General features: G+C 37.9%; 1 protein-coding gene across 4 annotated transcripts in view; it reads left to right on the top strand.

Moving 5' to 3' along the window:
* The first annotated feature begins 4062 nt into the window (after positions 1 to 4062).
* Positions 4063 to 26096, top strand: part of CCDC91 (coiled-coil domain containing 91) — a 388370-nt gene continuing 366336 nt past the window's right edge. The window contains exon 1 of one of the 4 annotated variants that reach the window (XM_008954274.6): positions 4063 to 4280. The gene's annotated coding sequence lies outside the window, so the exon portion shown is untranslated. The remainder of the gene's footprint in view (positions 4281 to 26096) is intronic. The other 3 variants (XM_055095798.2, XM_063593136.1, XM_055095799.2) reach the window with 3 other exon arrangements.

Here is a 26096-nt window from a genome sequence, read left to right as displayed (position 1 = left end):
TTTTTCTCCTACTCTCTCAAGTCATTTTAAAACCTGCTTAGGAGGTCTGCTGTACTCTTCCTAGAAAGGCTCATTATGTGAGTAATAAACCTTTTTATACCCTGTTGGTGCATATGTGGTATGCTAAGTCTTGAAATAGGAGCCAAAGTTTGGGTGAGGGTTCATCTCATTTCTGTGGGTGACTGCAACAGCACATAAACTTCAATGGTAGTTTAAATTCCTGCAACCTATCTGCTGTGGTCTGAATGTTTTTGTCCCCCCACAATTCATATGTTAAACTTAATCACCAATGAGATAGCGTTAGGAGGTGGGGCCTTTGGGAGGTGATTAAATCATGAGGACACAAGCCTGATGACTAGGATTACTGCCCTTAAAAAAGAGGCTCCAGAGAGCCGCCCTGTCTCTTCCACCACATGAGGACACAGCTAGAAGGCACAATCTATGACCCAGAAAGCAGGGCCCCACTAGACATCCAATCTGCTGGTGTCTTAATCTTGAACTTCTTAGACTCCAGACCTGTGAGAAATAAATTTGCATTCATAAGCTACCCAGTATTTTTCTATAGCAGCCTGAACAAACTAAGATACCATCATTATAGTGTTTCATTATTCTTATCACCAAGTGCCCAATCTTCCTCTTGATGACTACAGCCAGAAACCTGGAATATATCTTCAATTCTTTCTTCTTCTTCTTACTCCTCCTCTTTTTTTTTTTTTTTTTTTGAAAGGGTCTTGCTCTGTCATCCAGCTGGAATGCAGTGGCACAATCACAGCTCACTGCAGCCTCCACCTCCCAGGCTCCAGTGATCCTCCTACCTCAGCCTCCCACATTGCTGGGATTACAGGTATAAGCCACTGTGACTGGCTTCTTTCCTCCTTTTTTGTTGGCCATGTGCCTTTAAAATCCTTTCTGCCAATTTCATGGGTACCATCTCGGCTCAGGCAGTCATTAATTCCTCATTTTAGTTATTTTATGTCTTCTATCTGGTTTGTTTGTTTTTCTAGTCTTGGCCCCGTCTCTCCTACCCAATAATCCTTCCTCTATACTGCTGCTGAAGTAATTCTTCTCCAACCTTGCTTAACTAATTCAGCAATTTCCCATTACCTTCAGGATACAGTTCAAACTCCTTAACACAGTTTACAAAACTCTTCATCATCTTACATCTACATTTCCCATTTCTCCTGCTGCATACCTGCATACCACAATGTTTGCTTCTATGGTATGCTTACCTGCAAAATATACTTACCTCCACAGTTCATAGACAAGGAAATATATACAAAGGTATATGTTCCTTTTTCTGGAGCATACTCATGTCTTTCCTTAGCTTGGTCAATTCCAATAGATTCTTCAAGACTAATCTTGAGCTTTGATACATTCTATGAGAAGTACTTCCTGTTTAACCTAGGCTGAGTGAGGTGTTCTTTCTCCACCTTTTAGCAATAACCTTTATTTCAGTGTTTATTATCACTGTAATATCTGATTTGATTGTATATTTTTCTAGATGTGATTCTCTTAAGGGCAGGCACCATGTTTTTCATCTCAGAAGGTCACAAACTATTAGGAAAATGGGCTTGCAGATACATGTACAACAAAGAATAATAATTGAAGATGGCTCATGGAAAAAGTATTCTGAAAAGTAAGAGAGGCACATGTTCTAGAAGAGACAAGAAAAGGCACAATAGAGAAATTAGAGCCCTCGTACATTGCTGGTGAGAAAGTAAAATGGTACAGCCACTTTGGAAAACAGTGTGGTAGTTCCACAAGGGGTTAAACATAGAGTTACCATATGACCCCGCAATTCCACTCTTAGGTATATATCCAAGAGAAATGAGAACATATGTTGACACGAAAACTTGTACATGAATGTCAACAGAAGCATTATTCATGATATTCAAAAAGCAGAAACAACCCAACCGATGGAGGGACTTTGAAAACATGTTAAGTGAAAGAAGCCAGTCACAAAAGACCACACATTGCATGATTCCATTTATATGAAATGTTCAGGATAGACAAATGCATACAGACGGAAAGTGGATTACTGGTTGCCTAGGGCTGGGGAGAGGAGGGAGAAGTTGGGGCCAAAGGGTATGGGGTTTCTTTTTGGGGCTGTGAAAATACTCTAAAATCGATTGTGGTAAAGCACGCATAACTCTGTGAATATACTAAAATCACTGAATTGTTTATAAAGAAAAAGATTACTGTGGGGAAGGAAGAAAGATTTCATGGAGTTGGTAGGATTTGAATTCACTGATAAATAAGTGATATAAAAAGCAAAGTGATGTGCTATAGTGAATAAACAAGCCCTTCTGTTGGGCAGATCTGGCTTTAAATCCACTTGGTCAATTTACACTTCCTAAATCTGTAACCTCATCTAAAGTGTAAATATATTAATATACCTACTTTGTAAAATTATTGTGGTAAGTTATAGATGGGATTTAAAATATTTAATCTAATGCCAGGCACATAGCAAATATTAATAATAAATATTAGTTACTTATTATAAATCTGTTTAGTATGGAATACAGTTTAGTATTGAATATCGGGACAGAGTGAACATGTAAGTACATCAATGGGAAGGAACTCCCAGAAACTTATCTGGTTTCCAGCAGAAAGAGATATGAGAGACAAAATAATATAAAGGTAACCTTACTAAGTTTAAGAAATATTTATGAATACCTTTTTTCTAACTAGACACTTTGCTAGACTGCTGGATACACAAAGACAAATGAGAAGTGAGTAGATTGCTGGATATACAAGTGAGAAGTGGTCCCTTGACTTGGTAGTCTAGTAGACAGATAAAAAAATATGTGTAAGAAAGCATTATATTTCTTACAATAGAAATGTTTTTTGTATGCATAAAGAAGGGGGTGGGCTGGAAAAATAATGTAGTCAAGGTGACTTGCTCAATACTGAAACTGCTCATTAACTACTTAGGCCAGCACTTATGGCAGACTTGTCAGGATGCCTTGCTAATATTTTCCACTTCCAGTACAGAACAGAGATTACAGGTTTAAGCCAATTTTGTTCAACAGATGAGAAACCCAGTGTCCAAGGATGAAAGAATACTTGTTATACAAGGAATGTGAATATTCCAGAGATTTATGCTCAAAGTCCCCAGGTTAGTGTCTTTCTTTCTCACTAGACTGTAAGCTTCTTGAAGACAAATATCTTGAGTGTTACCTTGTTCACTCTTGAATTGTCAAAACTTGGCCCAGGACTAGGTATGTGGTATACAATCAATAAAAATTTGTTGAATGAATGTTCTTCAAAATCCTTCCATGGCAAAAACAGAAGAAACATTCACGAGTGGACTGCTAGTTGACTGTTTCTCTCATCGCTATTGACAGTCTGAAATGGACAAAGACATCTATATAATCATTCCTTCCTTTCAAATAAATAATCTGTGAATTAAGCTATTCTTTTCCTATTGCTTCAGGACAAGCTATTTGACAGAAAGCTTTTAAGAAAGGCTTTGCAAGAAAACTCTGCAACAGAGATGGCACGTATGAATTGCTGTGATCTGGAGTTGAAGACAAGAACAAAAGTAACTCTAGAGCAGAATTCTTTGACCGAAGTCATCTTACTGGTTGGCGGAGGCTCTCAGTCTACTTGCATCCGGTGCTTGAGAGTTCAGACAGGCAAAGATGAGAGGAAGCATCTAGTCAACATCCATTTCTTGAGCACTTACTACATGTCAGCCACTTTGCTTAGTCCCCGGTTTTACTGTACTCTGCTAGGAAGTGGTGAAGAGATTCAGCGGGATCTTCTTAGGACCAATCCTACAAAGTTCCAGGTGGAACTCATTTTGATTTTTGGGGACGGTTTATTTGCAGGGATCAGGTGGAGAAACAGGGCCTGCTACTCAAGAGGAATGAGAAACTGTAACTAACAGGAGGTAGACTGGGAAGGAGCATGGCAAAGTCACCCCTTTTCACAGGGCAACGCTCCAAAGACCACGCTCAAGCTGGGGTGGCAGGGCTCTGAACATGGGGCCCCGACCCGGGCCTCGGCCTGGGGCCACGTGACGCGCGTGTTTACGTTGAGTGACGGGCGCTGTGTTGGGCGGGCCTTGGCGGAAATCAACTTCCGGGGGCAGAGGTGTTCGAAGCCGGGTGGTGCGTGGGCTACCCCAACCTGTGTGGCTGGGCCGCGGTCTCCCCTCAAGGGCCTGGGGCCGTGCCTCGGGTGTACGCGTAGGGGTCTGTGTGCTGTGGGTGGCTCACCGGGCAGCGTGGGTGAGCGGCGCAGCAGCGGCAGCGGAGAGCGAGAGAGGGGAGCAGGTAAGTGAACGCTCGCCTTCCGGGGCCTGGGTCTTGGGGTCGGGGCCGCGCGAGGCGAGCGGAGAGCGCCCCACCGGCGGAGGAGCGCGGACGAGCTTCCGCCGCCTGCAGCCCGCCTGCTGCGGCCTCGCCCTTGGCTGTCGCAGCGACCAGGAGTCAGGGGGCGTGACCAACCTCCTGCGGGAACGGAGCCAGCTCCCGGGGGTGGGAGTGCCCACTCGTTCCTGCGCTCGCCGGTAGGTACCGGTACCTGCACGTCCCAGAATCGAGTGTTTTCGAAAGTCTACGCCCACGAACACGTGATTATTGTGTCACCGAAGCGCCTACCGAACGGAGACCTTGATTCTTGCTTAGATTACACAGAACGCGCCTGGTTTATGTATCCCCTTTTACTTTGCCAAGTACATCGGGGTAAAAGCTCTACAGCGTCTGCCAGCCACATTTCCTTAGAGTTTCTTGGGCCACATGTTGCAATAAAAGTGGCATTTCAGGGTCAAGGCAGGAGCCAGTAACTTTGCCAAGTGGTGAAGTATCCTTCGTCCCCGTTAGCACGCCTCCTTTTCCCAACAATAAAGATATTTTCTCCATCTGCGCGTGTCGCCTACTGCGGAGGAAAGCTTTGGACATGAAACCTATTTTTGGCTTCACTTTAAGGAGTGGAACTCTATTAAAAGCTGCCCTGGTGTTTTTTTGGTAGGATGATGTTGCTGCTGCTACTCTCACTTGCTTCCTTGATGAGAGTTGGGGCAGAGCTCGATTTCCTGGAGGGTAAAGTCTTGGCCACAATTTTAGGTGACTCAGCGGCCCCTTATGAATTCTGACTCTTTCCTTCCCTCCCCTCTCAGCTGTGCGGATACTGATGCCACCTTTCTCTCCAAATATTAATCCGGGTGGGAGTTGGATGATGGTTTTTGGAAGCAGTTTGCATGATGCGTGGTGGAGTTATTGGAGTGGGCTGACATTTTACTTCACAATTTAAGGCAACCCTTCCCCCCCAACAATATTTAGTTGGGTGGGGTGACAGGGACTGACAACAAATTCGCTGTTGTGTTCCCTGCTGTCGGAGAGTTCTACACTTAATGATCACCTGATTGCCCTCTGCTACAATTTCTATTGCGTTGAGGGGATTGGCTATACTGTCTGTACCTATTAGGTAAATGTAGTAAGGGTCATGCCAGGCAGAGTGCACCTGCATGGTGTTGGCTAACCAGTAAACTGTGTGGTAGAGAATTGCCCTGGTTACGAAGTTTGGTATCCTCCAGGCTGCCTAGGAGGGTGTTCTGTGGGCTGGGAAATCTTATGAACTGGTTTCCTAGCAACAGTATAAGCCCAATGGAATAAACATAAAGAAAACAAAGTGATGAAAGTTACAACTTACCTCTTAACTTTTATTAAATGGAAAAATGTAGCTTCTTATTGGAGTGATCCACTCAAAACTTCTGAGACATTTTTGTTTATTTTGATCATCTTAGTACTTAATAACACACAAAAGAAACTGCAGAAAATCATCCCAGAGGGACATCACTTTGGTTTTGGGTGGCATTAAAAAAGAGAAAAAAGACGTTTAAAAATGAGCTTGTCTGGAGCTTAAATGGACAAACAGGAATTTGGTGTAATAGGCATTTTATGTTGTACTCTTATCTATATGTGTCAGATGTATGCATTACATATGATTGTTATGAATGAAGATAGTAGAAGACGGAGTGGGAGTGGAGTAGAGTGGATGGGTGGATAAGACTGGTTCCATTAAGTAAAATGGAAGGGGAGTGTTTTAGATAAGTTGTTCCCAAACTGTAGGTCATAATTACAGCACTCCGTTATCAACCTGTTCCTTGTGATTTTTAATCTTCCTTGAAAGTTTATCAAATTTTCTTATTTTCTGTCCAAACAATGAGAACTTAATTGAAAAAGGCATCTCTCTTTGGATTAACTCTTGGTGTTTATGTATATCTGTTTCTTGTTTACTAACGATAAATTAATATTTTAGATTTCCAGTATTTTAAGGATTTTTGGTCTCCTTACTGTTCCTCCCTGCCCTATTCCCATACTCAGTAAGTTTGGTTTAGCTCATTTAAATTGATGCATATTTTTAAAAAGGGCATATGTTGCTTTTTTTAAAAAAAATCAAGTTTTATTGAGGTATGATTTATAAGTAAAAAAGTAATTTTTATTATATTGCTGTATAAAGTCTGACAAATGCATATAATGGAACCACTGCCACAATCCAGACAAATAATATTCCCATCATTCTAAAAAGTTTCCTCCCCTCACTCATAGGTCCTAGCAACCACTGATCTGTTCTCTGTCCCTATCTATAGCTTTGTCTTTTCTGGTATGTTATGTAAATGGAATCATACAGTATGTAGCCTTATGTTTCAGGTTTCTTTCACTTAATGCTTTGATTCATTCATGTTGATGCATGTTTGTTGATGCTTGGTTGTTTTTTACAGCTGAGTAGTATTTCATTGTGTGAATATATCATAGTATGTTTATTCGCCATTTGATGAACAATTTTTGGCATTTAGGAATGAAGGTACTATAAACATTCATGTGCTGTTCTTTGTACATTAAGGTGCAAGTCTTTGTGTAGACATATGTTTTCATTTCTTTTGGTTACACATCTAGGAATGGAATTCTTGGGCCGTGTGCAAGTGCATGTTTAACCTTAAAAGAAATTACCAGCCGGGCGCAGTGGCTCAGACTTGTAATCCCAGCACTTTGGGAGGCCGAGGTGGGCAGCTCATGAGGTCAGGAGATCGAGACCATCCTGGTCAACATGGTGAAACTCTGTCTCTACTAAAAATACAAAAATTAGCTGGGCGTGGTTGCGGGTGCCTGTAATCCCAGCTACTCAGGAGGCTGAGGCAGGAGCATTGCTTGAACCAGGGAGTCGGAGGTTACAGTGAGCTGAGATCGTGCCACTGCACTCCAGCCTGGTGACAGAGTGAAACTCCATCTCAAAAACAAAAAAAAAAAAAAGAAGGAAATTACCAAACTGTTTTCCAAGGTAGCTGTTTCATTTTGCATTCCCGCAAGTGATGTTTGATGTTCCAGTTGCTCCACATTCTGGTCAGCACTTGTCATTTTATTTTTAATGTTAGCTATTCTAACATGCGTTTAGTGAAAACCCATTTATGTTTTAATTTGAATTTTTCTTCTAACATATTGAGCGTCTTTTCCTGTGCTATTATTTGCCATCTGTGTATCTTCTTTGATTAAGTGTCTGCTGAAATCGTTTGTTCATTTTTAATAGGGTTGTTTGTTATTGGTTTGCAAGTGTTTTATACAGTCTGGATACAAATTCATTATCGTATATATGTTCACAGCATTTCCTTCGAGTCTGAGTCTGTAGTTTGTCCTTTCATTTTCTTAACAGTATCTTTCAAAGAGCAGAAGTTTTAAATTTTGGTGAAGTCCAGTTTATCAGTTTTTTCTCTTACGATTTGTGCTTTTTTATCATGAGAAATTTTGCCTAATCCAACGTTGCCAAGATTTTTTTCTTATGTTTTCTTCCAGAACTTTTGTAGCTTTAAATTTTAGATTTAGGTCTGTGACCAATTTCGAGTTAATTTTTGCATATAGTGTGAGGTAGGGGTCAAGACTCTCTCTCTCTCTTTCTCTCTCTCTGTGTGTGTGTATGGATGCCCCAGTCTTGCAGCACCATCTCTTGATAAAGACTATTCTTACTGTGTCCAGAATTGGTTCCTTCCAGTGGGTTCTTGGTCTTGCTGACCTCAAGAATGAAGGCACGGACCCTCGCAGTGAGTGTTACAGTTCTTAAAGATGGTGTGTCTGGAGTTTGTTCCTCCAGATGTTCAGATGTGTCTGGAGTTTCTTCCTTTGGTGGGTCCATGGTCTTGCCGACTTCAGGAGCAAAGCCACAGACCTTTGCAGTGATTGTTACAGCTCTTAAAGGTGGCGCATCCGAAATTGTTCATTCCTCCTGGTGGGTTTGTGGCCTTGCTGGCTTCAGGAGTGAAGCTGCAGACCTTTGCGGTGAGTGTTACAGCTCATAGAAGTGGCGTGTCCTGAGTTGTTTGTTCCTCCCAGTGGGTTTGTGGTCTCGCTGGCCTCAGGAGTGAAGCTGTAGACCTTTGTGGTGGGTGTTGCAGCTCATTGTTATAGCTCGTAAAGGTGGCATGTCCGGAGTTGTTCGTTCTTCCTGGTGGGTTCGTGGTCTCGCTGGCTTCAGGAGTGAAGCTGCATACCTTCACTGTGAGTGTTACAGCTCATAAAGATAGTGTGGACCCAAAGAGTGAGCAGCAGCAAGATTTATTGCGAACAGTGAAAGAACAAAGCTTCCACAGCATGGAAGGGGACCCGAAGGGGTTGCTCCTGCTGGCTTGGGTGGCCTGCTTTTATTCCCTTATTTGGCCCCCACTCACATCCTGCAGATTGGTCCATTTACAGAGAGCTGATTGGTCCATTTTACAGAGTGCTGATTGGTCCGTTTTACAGAGTGCTGTTTGGTCCATTTTGACAGAGTGTTGACTGGTGTGTTTATAAACCTTTAGCTAGACACAGAGCGCTGATTGGTGCATTTACAATCCTTTAGCTACGCAGAAAAGTTCTCCAAGTCCCCTACCCGATTAGCTAGACACAGAGTGCTGATTGGTGCGTTTACAAACCTTTAGCTAGACACAGACTCTGATTGGTGCATTTACAATCCTTTAGCTAGACAGAAAAGTTCTCCAAGTCCCCACCTGACCCAGAAGCCCAGCCGGCTTCACCTCTCATTACTATTTTTTCTTCATTAAATTTCTTTGGCTTGCCTTGTCAAAAATCGGTTGACTATGTTTGTGTGGTTTGCTTTGTGGACTCTATTTTGTTCCATTGTTCTGTGCGTCTGTTTGGCTAAAACCTCAGTCCTTATTATGGTAGCGTTATAGTGTATCTTGAAGTCAAAAAGCCTGAGTCCTCCAACTTTGTTGTTGTTTGTCAAAAATTTTTGAGTATTCGAGTTCTTTTTCTTTCCATGTACGTTTTAGAATCTCTTTATTTCTATATAAAAGCATTGTGGAATTTTTAGTATGATTGCATTGAAGTTATGGATCCATTTGGGGAGAATTGACATCTTAAAAATGTTGTTTTCTAATCCATTAATAAAATACCTTTCCTGTCCCACTGCTGTGGCTCATGCTTGTAATCCCAGCACTTTGGGAGGTCAAGGTGGGAGGATTGCTTGAGCCCAGGAGTTCAAGAGCAGCTTGGACAACATGGCAAAACCGCATCTCTACAAAAATGAGAAAAATTAGCTGGGTGTGTTGCCATGCACCTGTAGTCCCTGCTACTTGGAAGGCTGAGGTGGGAGGATTGATTGAGCCTGGGAGGTAGAGGCTACAGTGAGTTGTGATCATGCCACTGCACTCTAGCCTCTGCAACAGAGAGAGCCTCTTTCAAGAGAGAAAACAAAATGAAACAACCTTTCTACGTTTATTTGGTCTTTGATTTATCTCTCTGTTTTTAAGCTTTCCGCATAAAAATGTTGCGCATATTTTGTTATGTTTGTATCTAAATGTTTTATGTTGTTTGGTTCTGTTGTAAACAGTAACCTTTAAAAATTTTTAAATTTCCAATTACTTATGTAAGTGAATCAGTATTTTAATATTGATCTTGAATTTTTGAATTTTACAACCTTGTTAAACTCACGAGTTCGTTCTAGTAGCTTTTGTAGCTACTGCTGTCTGCTGGTAGAGACAGCTTTATTTCACATTTTCTCATTTGTTTGCCTTTTATTTTGTTTTCTTGTCTCTTTGCACTGGCTAGGACCTCTACTAATGTTAACTAGAACAAGTCAGATCAGCACAGATATCCTTGCATTGCTCTTCATCTTAGTAGAGAAGGTATACAGTCTTTTACCATTGAGTAGTTAGCTGTAAGTTTTTTGTGGATATCATTTTGACCCAGCCAAGGAAGTTCTCTTTAACTCCTGCTTAGAGCTTTAAAATTTAACCATAAATGAATGTTATATTGCTTTTTTGATTGTGAACATGATAGTTGATTACAGTAGAAAGTTGGAAATAAAGGAAGACTATAAAAAAAGTTACCCTATTTTCAGTAATCTGAGGTAACTGCTGCAAACATTGTGGTGGCTTTTCTTTCAGTCTTTTCTTTTGCAAATATATTTTAAAAACAAAATTGTTAATACTGTTTTATATTTTGCCCTTTTCACTCAGAATCACATTGGGAGTACTTACATCATGAATTATTTTGAAAACTTGATTTGTAATGGTTATGGGTTATTGTGTTATATGGATATGCCCATCATTTAATGATTTTCTTATTGTTAAATAGTAAAATTGTATTTCAGTTTTCCCTGTTGAAATTAACATTAAATATTTGTGCTTAACTCTGATAATTTTTCAAAGTAATTTATAAAAATATGATTATCACTCAAAGTATATACATTTTTTTTTCAGGTTCTTATATCCACTGCCTCTGTTTGGTGCTCTTGAAATTTGTTCTTTAGGCTATTTATTGTAAGAAATTTGGGGTCAGTATCATTGGCTTTTTGGGCATCACCTTAAGGTAGAATCTTTGAATTTCAGAAACAGAGTTCCTTAGAGATCGGTCTAGTTCAAACCGTTTTTTAAGTGGTTTAGAGTCTGTAATCATTAAATAACTTTTCTGCCTATACTATTTTGTTTCCACTGATCTATACAGAGTTACTGGTGAATTACGTATAATGTAATATACCACCTGTGCTCTTCTTTTGATAAGAATTATAGAAATCTTTGTGCCTAGCATCATGTAAAACCCTTTATGTATGTTGTTTTATTGAATTCCAACTGCTACTTTTTGGTAGTAACATTTTTTTCCATTTCATAGACAAAGGAAACTGTCTCCAAGTGAGCAAACTTACCTAAGGTTGTATTAATAGTAAGTGGTAGAGCTTGAGTTTGTTCACAAATCTTCCTGAATCTGTGCTTTTATTCGTAGGCTATACTATGAGTATTATGTTATTTTAGGTATTTTGTATATTTTATGTTTATTTTGAATATATTAATTTTAATGCTAACAATAAATTTACTAAGCAGATTAGCAAATTAGCATGAGATGTTATCAGTACTTCTGAAATGTTTGTCCAAATTTATATCCTAAGTCTATTCTTATTTTCTAAGTGGCGTAAAGATTATTGTTGGCTATATGCCATACAATTTTACTTAAATAATTAGGATCATATTTACTGTGACTAGTAGAGGATACAACAATTTATTTATTTTGAAATGTGAAGAATTATAGGTTTAATAAATGGAGATAAAAAATAATGTTAATTACTTTATAAAATGAGCTCTGTTATAATTCTGGTAAAACAATTTGTTTTCCTTAGAAGGATATGTACATTTTGGTATTTACATTTCAACATGGACTATGTGAATGAAATAATTAGTTTGTGAAGTATGAAATCACTTTTTCCTTGTATTCAGAGAAGGTTGGCTTTTCTGTGTCTACCACCTCCTATGTTTTTTATTATGTTCAGCCCTGCGGTTAAAGAGTAGGTCTACATAGTCATTTTAAAAAGCTGCTTACATTTTATATTATGAGAATTCAGAACTTCTGCAATTGTAGTAAAGACAGTGCTGCAGTGTTATGCAAGATCCATTAATCTATGAATATGCTTCACTGACAGATGGGCTTATATGAATATTATTTAAAAACTACATGCTTAGACATCAGTAAAAGATAGTGATTAAAGATGAGATTAAGTATCATTTTAATTACGAATTTTATACAGACAACTTAAAATTAGGTTAGACCTTTTGCTTAGTTTGCCAGAATTGGGCATGAAAAACAAAATAAGCCTGTGAAAGCTGAATGACATTAAATGGGCCACCCTGAATCAGAAGACAAGTGGCAATGAATACCTATTTTCCATTTTGCTGAATGAGAAGAATGTTTAATAAATGGTGATAGTTTTCATGAGATATTTAGATATTTTAAGTTTTATCTCGTTGGTTATGCAGAAGAGATTTATTTCTCTTTTTATTCAGTCTAGCAATTTCTGACTTATGAGTGGAGTGTTGAATCCATTTACAGTTAATGTATTTACTAATGCTTAAGGTAGTATTTATGTCTGTCATTTTGCTATTTTTTCTGTATATCAAGTAATTTTTTGTCATTCCTTAATTACTACATTATTGCTTTCTCTGCCTTTTTTTGTATTAAGTATATATTTTCTAATGTACCATTTTAATTTCCTTGATGTTTCTCTTTTTTTTTTTTTTTAAGAGACAGAATCGCCTAAGCTGAAGTGTAGTGGCACCATCATAACTCACTGCAGCCTCCAGCTCCTTGGCTCAAGTGATTCTCCTGCCTGAGCCTCCCTAGTAGCTAGGACTACAGGTGTGTGCCACGATGCTTGGATAATTTTTTTTTTTTTGTAGAGACAGGTTCTTACTCTGTTGCCTGGGCTGGTCTTGAACTCCTGGCCGCAAGTGATCCTCTTACCTTGGCCTTCCAAGTGCTGGGAATACAGTTGTGAGCCACTGCACCCGGCCTTGACGTTTCTTTTACTAAATATTTTTTGAGTTCTCAGTGGTTGCCCTGGGACTTACAAATAGTACCTTATTTTATAACAATCTATATTAACTAATACTAACTAAATTTAAGTTTACAAATTTTGTTCCTATATATTCCCTCCCCTTCCTTCACGCTATTATTGCATAAGTTACATCTTTCTACATTAATACAGTATCCATTAACACTGATTTATAATTCTTGATTTATGCAGCTGTCTTTTCAATCACATAGGAGAAAAGAGCCACAACCAAACATACATTTATATTTTCTTTTATATTTACCTATGTAGTTATCTTTACCAGTGTTCTTAATTTCTTTATGTAGATTCAAGTATACTGTCTCTTGTCCTTTCAGTTCAGCCTGAGAGACCCAGGTTAGTATTTCTCGTAGATAAGATGTGCTAGCATACATTCTCTTTGGTTTTGTTTATCTGAGAAAGTCATAATTTCTTCATATTCAAAGAATAGTTTTGCTAGAATTAGAATTCTTAGTTGGCAGTCTTTTTCTTTTAGGAATTTGAATGTATCTTTCCACTGCCTCTGGCCTCCGTGGTTTTTAATGAGAAATCAGATAGGAAATCTTTTTGACGATTCCCTATTTTTGATGAGTTGCTTCTCTCTTGTTGCTTTCAGTATTCTCTCTTTATGTTTCGAAAGTTTGGTTATGATGTGTTACAGTGTGGATCTCTTGAATTTTTTCCTACTTTGAGTTTATTGAGCTTCTTAGATGTATAGATTAATGCTTTTCATCAAATTAGAGAAGTTTCCTTGTATCGTTTCTTCAAATATTCTTTCTGTTCCTTCCTTTTTCTCCTCTTTTTCTGGTTCTCTCATTATGCGTATGTTGGTATGCTTGATGGTTTCTTATAGGTCTTTGATGCTCTGTTTATTTTTCTTCATTCTTTTTTCATTCTGTTCCTTAGCCTGGATAATCTCAATTGACCTATCTTCAAGTTCACTGATTTTTGTGCCAGCTCAAATGTGCAGTTGAACTCTTCTAGTGAATTTTTGAATTAAATTATTATACTTTTTAATTCCACAATGTTTGTTTCTTTATTTTGTAATCTCTATCTCTTCATTAATAATCTCTATTTGGTGAGATATTGTTATCATACTTCATATATGGTTTTCTTTAGCTCTTTGAAACTATATCTAAGAAAATATTTAGAGAAAACGTTTTAGTGTCTTTGTCTCATAAGTTCAATGTCTGGGCTTCCTTTGGGACAATTAACTGCCTTTTTTCTCTCCATGTATAGATCATCCTTTCTTGCTTCTTGCATGTCTCACAATTTTTTGTTGAAAATTAGATAATTAAATAATGTCTAATGTGGTAACTCTGGAAATCAGATTCTCCTTCTCAGGGTTTCTTCTTGTTGCTGCTCTTGTTATTTGTTTGCATAGTGACTTTCCTGAACTCTTTATGTAAACTTTGTATTCTTTTTATGTGTGGCCACCAAAGTCCCTGCATGGTTAGTACTGGACAGCGAATGATTGGACAGTTATTTCCCTAATGCTTGGAAGCAATGAGTCTCCCAGCCTTTGCTGGTGGTCTCTGTGTGCATGATGGGGCATGCCTTCAATGCTTAGGCAGTTTATAACTCTACTTTAGCTTTTAGTTCCCACTTGTACAGAGCTTAAAGAGTAGCAAGAAGTCAAAGCTTAGGTCGCCTTTTCAATTCTTTACTGAGTACTTGCATGAGCTTGGCCATCTGGAGTTCAAGGAATATGTTGGATCTTATCAAAATCCCCTATTGACATTTCATTACCTAGCTTTTCCTTTTAAGATTCTGGTCAGCTTGTTGTTTGCCCCAACTGTTACTGCCACCTCAGGCAAGTTGATGTTAAACAGTTGGCTCTGTTTGTTTTTGACAAATGCTATCTGGGGAAAAGGTTATTGGCACTGGACAAGCTCTTAGGTCAAATAAAGACAAGTAAAGGAGTGGTGTTTTCCAGGGAACTGCCAGACAGGTCAATAATGACAATTTCTGGGAACGGGGTTTTGGAGGAGGTCCAGCCCTATTTTGCCCCTCCTGGTGGCTGCTAGGCTGCTGGATTTTATTGTGATTTTTGAGCCTTCTAGTTTTCAAGGCTCTCATGGTACTGGGGATAGAGGGATGAGATTAAAATGCCATAAAACTTGCTTTTCTTAATGAAAATCAGCCATTTTTCTGTAATATGTTCTTCCTAGATTGATGCGAGCCTTTGATTAATTTCTAGAGTTCTGAAAAAAGTTGACTTTGACAATTTTTGCCACTGTTGTTCTTGCTTTATGGAGGAAAGGATTTTTGGAGTTCCTTAACTCCACTATTCCTGCTGATGTCACTGTGTAGTATTTTAATAGCCCAAGTTCTTCTTAATGTCACCTTATCCCAATTATACTTATATTCCACCACTTTGCTTCATGTTTATCATCTGTGGTATACAGCTTCATATAAGAGATCATTTAGGGATTATTCTAATTCAGATATGTAAAAATTTCCCATATGTAGCAAACCATTTAACAATATTAGGCATCTGCTTAGTGCTGTGAAAATTCTGCAGGATGAAAATTACAATCTGTTCCTAAATTTAGGGAGGTGTCTGCAGTATAGTTAGGAATTTATACATGTAGAAAAAGTTGAATTGTTGATTATATGAGTGAAAGAGATCTGATAAGGTAGAACGTAAGCTACTTTTATTAATAATAAGTAGTATGGTACAGACATAGAGCATTATTAGCCATTATGTAATTTTGTTCTTAAATAATTTGAGTTAGTTTTAAATAGAGGAAATCTTCAGTTTAGGCTTGTGAATTATGGCTAAAAATTCAATTGAATTGCCAAAATGATTATACTTAATATTATTAAACACTGTGTGCTATGCCTGAACATATTACTTGGAGAAATTAGATTTTCTGGTTAATGGAATTTCCTAGTTAAAAAAAACAACCAGAAGCCCAGTTTTTCCTTGATTTTGTGAAAATGTCTAGACATGTATTTGTGGGTTTTGATGCCTTAATTATTGAAGGTAAATGATCTCTCCCTCTGTCCCTTTTTAAAGCATTTAACTGAATGCTTATCAAGCTATGGTACCTGGCAGTCATAATTGAGAATATTATTTTCCAGTGCTGTAGAAGAGAGTCACATGATTGGTGCCCTCAAAAAATTGGTAAGAACATGGGGTTAAAATGTAGCTGTATTGTATCTTTGGGTTCTTACGATATGAATATATGTGAGTTTTTGTGTTTTATTTAATTTATATCACTTTTCTGCATGAGGAAGACAGTAATGGTTTGCAGATGTTGTAAATGATTACTAGAGATGCTTTTTCATGCTCATATTAGCCAGTCCCTGATATGCATTTATTTTGATTATTAATTTTCTGATTAAAAATAAAATGATGCATACTGGCATTTTTTGGGGAAGTAATGCTATGATATATTTCATCATTCAGAATGCAAAATTAGCAATTCCTAGTGTAAGCAATTTCAAATTTTCACACTTATCATGAATTTAAGGATGCAAAGGACCTGCTTTATATTCCTGCATTTTTTTGTGAGGGAAAGTCATGTTAGGTATTTCTAAGATGTATTTTTCTCTTCTCTTTACTCTCCTTATTACATTTGAATCATGTGTAGTTTTAAGCTAGGTATTTATTTACTTATTTGTTACCAGACAGGTGTCTCATGTTTGGGTGGTATATATTGCTGCCAAAGGCTCACCACAAAGTTGCTCAAGGTGAAGAGAGTGGGTTTCTAGAAGTACAGCTAATTCTTCTGTAGTGTCTAGTTAGTGTAAAATATAAAAAATCAACCAAATACATTTATACGCAATTAAAGGAATACTTATACGCAATTATAGGAATTTAGTAAATAAAACTTTTTAGTATCATTGCTACCATGCATAATTAACATTTTTAAGATTTATTACATATTTACTCGGTAGAGGAACAGAATCAGTTGACATTTCTTTAGGACCCTGACATTATGGCATATGAAGAATGTTGGGAGTGCCTAGATTGCCTGTTGGAAAGCCTTGGATTTTTAGTTAATGACTCGGCTAGTCTTCATAATGGTGAAGAGGAAAACTCTTTCAGATATTGCTCATAGGATGTCACTTTTGTCAGGAATATGCTCAATTATAGAGAGAAAGGAGAGTGAAGAGAGAAGGGAGAATGAAGAGGGAAAGGCGAATGAAGGTGTGCTTCAGACTTTTTTTTTTTAACATACAAGTCTAATAGTTATATTGAGTGGATTAAAGTCTATATGAATTAGAAGTCATTTATAGATACTGGTACTCAATTACATATTAAGTACGGAGGTAAAAAAAAAATGACAGGTTATTCATACTAAAGTCAGGATGAGATGAAAAATGTGCTGAGTATACCAGCATTTTTAATTCAAGGAAAAATGAAAATGAGTGGTTAAAACAAGTGTTAAAAGAAAAACTTCAGCCAAATTAAATTTAAAGGAGTTTAATTGAGCAATGAACAATTTGCAAGTTGGGCAGCTCCCAGAATTACAGCAAATTCAAAGAGACTCTATTGCAGCCACACGGTGGAAGAAGATTTGTAGACAAAAAAGAAATGACATACAGCAATTGGAAGTGAGGTATAAAACATTTGGATTGGTTCCCTTATTTGAACACAGTTTAAACACTCAGCAGTGTATGAATGGTTGAAGTCTTTCTGCTGGAATTGGCTAAGACTCAGCTATTGTTACAGACGCATACTCCTAAGTTAGGTTTTCAGTCTTGTCAACCTATTAAGTTAGGTTGCAGTTGGTCCACAAAGACTCAAATATAGAAGTATAGAGTCCTTCTCAGGCTATATTTGGTTTGCTTTAGCAATTCTCCCCTTTTGCTCATTTTCTCAATTTTTGAGAGATTGAGCACAACTTTAGTCATTAATGTCACAATCATTGTAGTAAATGTACTTATTTGGTCTTGAAACCCACCAGGAAACAGTAGAACAGTGAGTTTCGCAAAGGTAGGAACAAGAGTACCTCCTTATGCTGGAATGTCCTGTTTACAGGGGAAAAACAAACCAGGTCTGTTCTCCTGTAGGATCTATGTGTTTCCTTAAAGTCTTAGTTTGATTATGTCACATTCAGCATGAGCAACTCCAGTTTTGTTTGGTTTGGTCTGTTGGGGCCTAGTGAGTGAGCTCAGTCTAAAACAATGGCCACCCATAATTTTGTTTAAAAAAATTCCACCTTTTTGGTCAGGTTCTCAGGTGAGAGTGTGACCAAAACTTAGGGCCTTAGCACCACTCTCTGTTAACATCATTTGGGTTTCCAGTCTCAGCATGTCATTCATAGGTTACAGTATCCTCATGGTAACACATTTCTTTCAGCTCTTGTCATTCCACTTGAAGAGAGACCGTTAGATATTCTAGAGATGGCTGCATGCAAACATTTAAAACCTTTGAGAGAATACAGTGCACTAGGGAGACTATTATTATGACTACGGGAGGATAATACCAAGGGTTTGGAGTATGCTTCTTACCTAGGGTCCCCATAAACCAAACCTCCTAAACTCAAATAGATCAGAGAATGAGCTAGATAAAGGGTCTACTCACTTAACTAAGTAGTTTTTTCATTAATCTCTTGCAACTGAGTTTCTATAATACCTGATGTTTTCTCTATAGGTCGTAAGTGCCAGAGGCTGCAGGTACTTCTGTGTTTAGCCACTTAATACTATTTAGCATGACTTTTACAAGAGAATTTAAAGTCTGTTGTGTAACCCTAGCCTTTACAGTATATAAAGCCTATCATGCTATAGAGCCTATCATGAGGGATACATTTCTAATCATTGCCTCTTTTATTCCAAATCGTGGAAAAAGGACCTAACAAATGATGCCCTTCCAGGGAAGTAAAGGCCTCCAGGCAATGTTTTCTTTAACCTAGGTTGTGGGTTAAGAGGAGTGAATCAATGTTCTGTTTCTGACTGATTATGAGGCAAAGTTTCTCACTCACATTGGGCCTTCATCTTTTATCTCTCAAAGTGTAAGATTATCCATGTATAAGGCTGGCTGCAAAATTCTTCACAAATAAAAGTATATCCTGTAAGTGCACACAACAGACCTTTTTTCCACTTCTATTGTTCATAGAGACATAAGCAAGGAAGAAAATATTCAAAGATAAGAGTCTAATGATAGTAGAGAAATCTTAATCTGTGATCTTGGGAAAAGCTGTTCACATCAAGGATGCCACTTCTTCTGGGGAGAAACTTCTCTGGTTAGCTTTACCTTAAGGATTTCAATGGGTGTACAGTTCCAAAAGTGTGGAGGGACCCTTCTCAGTTGTGAGATTATGAACCCAAGGTTCAAGGTTCCAAAGTTTTGTTGCAGAGTGGATGGCAAGGGCAGTCTTTCTCTGATGTTCTCAGAAGATCCAGTCTTTGGATTCTGAAGGGGTTAATTGTCCTCAAAACCATAAAAAGCTTTATTGACCTGATGAAAATACACTGGGCATAATAATTTCATGTTATAACATCAGTCCTCTTGCATGGGAAAGTTTGTATACAACCAGAAAACATGCATTGAAAATGACGAATGAAATCCCTTTATAAATGTTTAAATGGCCCATCAGGTAGGCAAATGTACCTGAAGCTTTGATTGTCTTCTGAAGAATATGGAATGGAACATTGGTTATAAACTATTTTCACAATTTATAAGTCACCACATCAATATATTTAATTTGGATCATTTTATCTTTTCCGTGATGAGTCATGGAATGCAGAACTTTTAATAATAAAAGGTTTAAGGACTCAATAAGGACAAGGCAGCTGTTCTGGTTTTTCATGAGTCCATGCTTAACATTGGACTTGATTCTCCAAATTAGGTGCATAGCACTGATTACTGATAGGTTATCATAGGTAATTTGACTTAGACCATGGATTTTATTCAAATTGTGTATCTAAATAATTTCAGTATTTGCTCATTTAGCATGAAAATCTGGCAAAGTATTTCCTTGGTATTTAATTAATTTTTGTTCTACTTGGATTAGCAGTTTTATAACCCAGTCAGTCTTTTCATTAAAGTTCCAGGAATTCTTACCCAGTTCAAATGACATGATTCTAAAGCTATTAGAAACCTGTATTCAAGAGTACTTTTCAGGGTCCTCTCCATCTTTCATGAACCTCCTGAAAGACGCCATGCTTTTGAAATTTTGAGAAACTGCATCAGCATTAAGCAATTAACTGTGGAAATGACTTTAAATAGTTATAATTAAAAACACAATTGACAAAGAAATTTGGTTATTTCTGTGGTCTACAATAACTTAACATAATAACTTTAATTATGATTGATAGCATATACTCAGACATAATAGAATTTTAGAAGTCCCATACAATTTTGGAACATATATTAATATAATTCACTAAAGTATAACCTGGAGACTAAACATTATTTTTATTTTGATAAAGTTTCCCATGTAACTTAACATGCCAAATAATCCTGTTTACCTGTCTCTTAAATGCTTCAGGGGCCCTCTGGAGCATTCCAAAGTTGGATGTCAGAAAAGACCATTTTAAAGGTGAAATTTGATTTTGAGAAGCCTATCAAATATTTTAAAGGTTTAAAATACTTGATATTATGAAATAGAATCCAGGTTACTGTAAGTCATTCATTTAGCTAAAATGATGATTTAAAAAATTTTTAAAAAGGTAAAAATCTTTACTCATTGATAGAGGGAAGACTTAACTTTTGTCTCTTGTCTTTCCCTTCCTTTTTGGTAGTTTATTCAAAAGGCAAAGAAAATCTTTCATTATTTTATTTTATTTTATTTTTTGAGATGGAGTCTTGCTCTGTCACCCAGGCTGGAGTGCAGTGGCATGATCTTGGCTCACTGCAAGCTCTGCCTCCTGGGTTCATGCCATTCTCCTGCTTCAGCCTCCTGAGTAGCTGGGACTACAGGTGCCTGCCACCATGCCCGGCTAATTTTTTTTTTTTTTGTATTTTTAGTAGAGATGAGGTTTCACCATGTTAGCCAGGATGGTCTTGATCTCCTGACCTCGTGATCTGCCTGCCTCAGCCTCCCAAAGTGCTAGGATTACAGGCGTGAGCCACCATACCTGGCCCATTATCTTTTAATAGTTCATGAAAATATTGTTCAAGAGAGAAAGCCAAATTTCACCCTTGCATTAGTCTACTATTAATGTCAATCCCAATTTTTAATAAACCATATAAACAAATCAGTTCAATCTTGGTTTGACCATAAGGTGAGATTCTCATAAACCTTTTATAACCTTTTACAATTTTTGTGAAAGAGAAGGTTAGTGCTTTAAGAAAAACCCTGTTGTGCTTTTATTCCCATTTTCAATTTATGGAAAAGCTGAAAAATACCACTTTAAATTTGGCCAGTGTGTTCACACACAGAATTTCTTTAATAATGTTAATTATTTATTATTTCTTCGTCTTCTTCTTCTTATTTTTTTGAGACAGAGTTTCACTATTTTGCCCAGGCTGGAGTGCAGTGGTGTGATCTCGGCTCACTGCAACCTCGGCCCCTGGGTTCAAGTGATTCTCCTGCCTCAGCCCTCCGAGTAGCTGGGATTACAGGTGCCTGCCACCAGGCCTGGCTCATTTTTGTATTTTTAGTAGAGACAGGGTTTCGTCATGTTGACCAGGCTGGTCTTGATCTCCTGACCTCAAGTGATCCACCTGCCTCGGCCTCCCAAAGTGCTAGGATTATAGATGTGAGTTGCCACACCCAGCTCAAGATTTTTTATAACACTTTCACAACTTGTTTAAAACTTTAGCTTTATCTAATTTTAAACAATCCTTTAACCCTTTAAACTTTGCAAAAATTTACATTCCCATGCTTTCTTATAATCTTTTACCAAAACACATTTCATTCTCCTCATACTTTGCATGTAAACCTATTTTTTTCAGTAGTCTCAATTATATGTTAAAATGGTAATTCTTAGCAACTTTCACTTTTGGTGCATAAATTTCCTTTCATTAATCCTTTCGTAACTTCCATAGACCATCTACAACATGCTTGTACTTTCTGACTTGTCCTAAACATCCTTCTTTTTAAACAACCAGTCATTTTTTACTTTAGGACAATAATTTACCATACAAGATCCTTTCTTATGTAAAATCTCTTTTCTTTATAACCCTCTTTGCATAGCTAGGGAACTTGGCTAATTCCATATGTCCCCAGGGCTTTAAAGTCAAGGCAGTGTATGACCTTAAAGCATTTAACAAACCTAGTATCTGACCTGAATAATTTAGACCATATATCTTTATTTTTGTCAAAAATCTTGAAAATGTTTTATTTCCCAAAGATTACTAAATTCACTTGAACTAAAAGGCATTACAGTTTTTATTTTTCTTTCAAAATATTTAAGTGCCTATTTTTCTTTAAACCAATTAATTAGAGCTCTTTTATATAAACATTACACACACAACACATATATAACTGCACAGACAGAAGATTATTACAGTTGTTGTAAGTTTCTATTTACCAGTTTCTAAGTTTTTAAATTGGATTACTGGCTATAGGATGAAGTCTTTGGAAGAACAGGGCCAGGAAAGGGTCTCTGGTGCCTCCTGTTTTTCCCAAGGGGTCCCAGGCTGTTAGAGCTTGAATATCTGCTTTTAATTAAGCTGACTTTTAAGCATAGGACTCTTTAATAAAAGTTCTTATAAATTTTTTATTACCTGACTTTAGCCAGGACAAACAGCTGATATTTTTGTGTTTAAAGATAGAAAAATTGAAGATGATTTGTGGAGGGTAAGATAATTAAAAAATGGTAAAGGACACCCAAATATCAAGCAGAAAGTACTCATTGCCTAAGCTGGGAATTGAACCCTGAGCCAGCAGCCATTGTGATGGCGGAGACTGAGACAGTATTGCCAGATAGTTACAAAGTCAAGCTTCCAGGGACATACAAAACAAGATGGAGTCTCATTTATTATTATTTTTTTCTTTTTCTTCTTTCAGGTATCTGCAGCAAAGGTTATTACTGACCAGTTTGCTGGGCCATCTTGAACAGCGGGCTTCCAGGGTTTTAGGCATGTATTTTGTCCTAAGGTACCCCTCTTTATGACAGAACAATACAGAAAGACTAAGCACACTAGATTCACTACAGCTTAAGACCAGCCTCAGAATTCTTTTTTGTGTTAATTAAAACTTCACAGAGGAGATAAACAGTGATTTTTACTATTCATTTAACCAGTTTGAACAGAGAAAAAGAGGCCAGAAATCTGAGTGGTAAGAAATTCTTACCCCTTTGCCAACATGCCAAGCCTCTGGGTTTCCTTTCCCTGAGTGGCCCTAGTGACCTGGCTCACCGCACCATAACCCTGAGGCCCAAGCCACAACACAAAGGAAAATTATCTTTTTCCATTCTGGCCAGTGCAAAATACGTGTGACAAAACATAGACATTAGCGAGTCTGCCTAGCACCCAATATCAGACCGGCAGCTTTCAAAATTGCCCCCAGATGGGCCCCATCATCCCTAAATCTTTTTTAGAAGCTTCTGCATATTAATAGGCATCCCTAGATGAGATTAATTTGGGAAACTTCATTTTTAAATGCACTTCTGTAGATTGTTGTTCACTTGGAATGTTTTACTGTAAGTTATGTTTAGTAAGATTTTGTCATTTCTGTAAGACTTCGTTGCCTCTTGGGTCTAATGTGTAAGCTGGAAGGAACTCAGTTTTCTAGAAATTAAGGATCCAATTTTTTACCTAAAATGTTGGCTTTACTCTCAGGTTCTCTTGATTAACTTAGCCAGTTTTTTTTTTTTTTTTCCTTACCTAAGCACACCAGAAAAATGAAACAAAGGGGTAGAATGTAAAAATCCCTGTGTGAATTTTCAAATGCCAAATTTTATAACCCCTACAATATTACAGTTTGCTACCAGTTTCTTTGTGACCCAGTCAGATGTAAGAGGCCTCTAACTGGTCCCTAGCCAGTTAATTTCTGGATCAAATCCATTCCTGGACCCAGTCCAGTTTCTGTCATGACTTCCAAACCCAGTCTGGATTAGAAATTTGGTCAAAGAAACTCAGAGAGCTCAAAACACAAATCCATGGAGTTCTGAAATCCAAGAGAGAACTTAACGCAATCCCCAGCCACTCTGAGATCAGTGGACACAAATGGGTCCTGCAGGTACCTTGCTTGTTCACTCAGTGCTCCTGGGGGTCGTTAGAAGCTCTGCTTTGGATCCCGCTTCTGACACTATCTGTTAAAAGTGAAGCTTCAGCCATATTAAATTTAAAGGAGTTTAATTGGGCAATGAACGATTTGTGAATTGGATAGCCCCCAGAATCACAGCAGATTCAAAGAGACTCCAGTGTTGCCACATGGTGGAAGAAGATTTATAGACAAAAAAAGGAAGTGAAGTACAGAAATGGGAAGTGAGGTACAGAACAGCTTGATTGTTTACAGGTTGGTGTTTGCCTTATTTGAACACAGTTTGAATGCTCAGCAGTGTATGAATCATTGAAATATGGCCACTGGGATTGGCCAAGACTCAGCTCTTTTACAGGCGCATACCCCTAAGTTAGGTTTTCAGTCTTGTCAACCTATTAAGATAGGTGCAGTTCATCCACAAGGACTCAGATATAGAAGTATGGAATCCCTCTCAGGCCATATTTAGTTTTCTTTAACACAAGTTTTCTATCATCTTGGGAAAATGTGAGCAAACTAGTTATTTATGTGTTTCCCTTGGTGAACAAGTCCGTTTTTTATTAATGAGGCACTACTAGCAGACCTTTGATTGATGCATAAGCAAAGATTTACTAACTGCCAAAACTGAGTCTATGAAAGTTAAATAATGGAGAACTGAGGTATGTTGAGAAGCAAAATTCAGTTTAATAGAAATCTTTATTTGAGTCCTGACTATATTTCAAGTACCTTGTACTAGGCATTGGGGGATACAGGAGTAAGTGCCACTCTGGGTCTTCAAAGACCTCACAGTCAATTATTTAAGAGTTTTAATAAACAAATAAGTTATAGTGAGTTTATTGATTGGGAAGGAATGGGATCTTGAAAATTGGAATGGGGATGCATGGAAAGACCCTGATGAAGCTGGAGACTTTGAATCCCTAAATTCTGATGAGTCTTCTTTGCCAGTTGAAGAGACCCCCACACCACTAGTGGGAATGGCCTCTTTACCCACCTCCCCTCTGCCCCTCCTTTCCCCCCAGGGGAATTAATTCTGCATTGCCCAAGCAAACTGTAATGGCTTTCCCTGAGGAAGTTGGCATGCAAGACAATTCTCAAGACCTCTCCCCACCGACTCCTCTTTGTTTCTAGACCTATAACTACACTCAAGTCTTAGTAGGCCCCTAAAGATGAGGCACAAAGTGTGACCCATGAAGACATGTACTACACTCTGAAATAAATACTTAAGTTTTCTATTTATACAGACAAAAGTCCAGAGAACATGTGTGATCATGCATATTAAGGGTATAGGATAATGTCAGAAGGAACATAAAGGTGGATCAGGCCAAATCTATTGATATGGGCTCACTAAGCAGAGATTCTGCAGCTTGGGGAATTATAAAAGGCTCTAACATTTTGTTTTCTTAGTTTGCTCCCATCATGAAAGGGACAGTGTTTTGTTCTTATTCCTGCTGGAGTAGACATTGAATATAGATTTCCCTTCCCTGCATGCATTGCTTCTGCCAAAACTACCAGACATGGATTTAAAGAATTCCTTATCTACTATCATGGTATTAATATTACACACAGCATTATTTCTGATCAAAGAACTCACCTCATAGCAAAAGAAATGTGGCAGTGGGCCCATGTTCATGGAATTGACTGGTCTTAAGATGGTCTCTACTGTAGTGAAACAGCTGACTTGATAGAATGGTGGAATGGCTTTTTGAAGACTCAATTATGGTGCCAGCTTGGTGGCAGTGCCTTGAAAGGCTGGTGCAGGATTCTCCAGAAGGCTGTGTTTATGCTGGATCAGTTTCCAATATATGGTGCTCTTTCTTCCATTGCCAGGATTCATGGATCCAAGAATCAAGGGGTGGAAACAGGAGTGGCACCAGTCATTATTATCTCTAGTGACTTGCTAGCAAAATTTTTGCTTCCTGTTCCTGTGAACTTATGCTTTGATGACCTAGAGATCTTAGTTCCAGATGGTGGAATGCTTTTACCAGGAAATAAAACAGTGATTCAGTTGAAATGGAAGATTCTAGCCTGGTCACTTTGGACTCCTCATATCTCTGAATCAATAGGCAAAGAAGAGAGTTACTGTGCTGGCTTGACTGATTGATCTTAACTACCAATGAGAAATTAGATTGCTGTTCTATAATGGAGGTAGAGTATGTCTGGAATACAGGGTATCCC

The sequence above is a fragment of the Pan paniscus genome, chromosome 10 (genome assembly GCF_029289425.2).
Source record: "Pan paniscus chromosome 10, NHGRI_mPanPan1-v2.0_pri, whole genome shotgun sequence".
In the NCBI taxonomy this organism is placed as follows: Eukaryota; Metazoa; Chordata; class Mammalia; order Primates; family Hominidae; genus Pan; species Pan paniscus.
The sequence above is the reverse complement of the archived record's forward strand: the minus strand, read 5'-3'. Positions and strand labels throughout refer to the sequence as shown.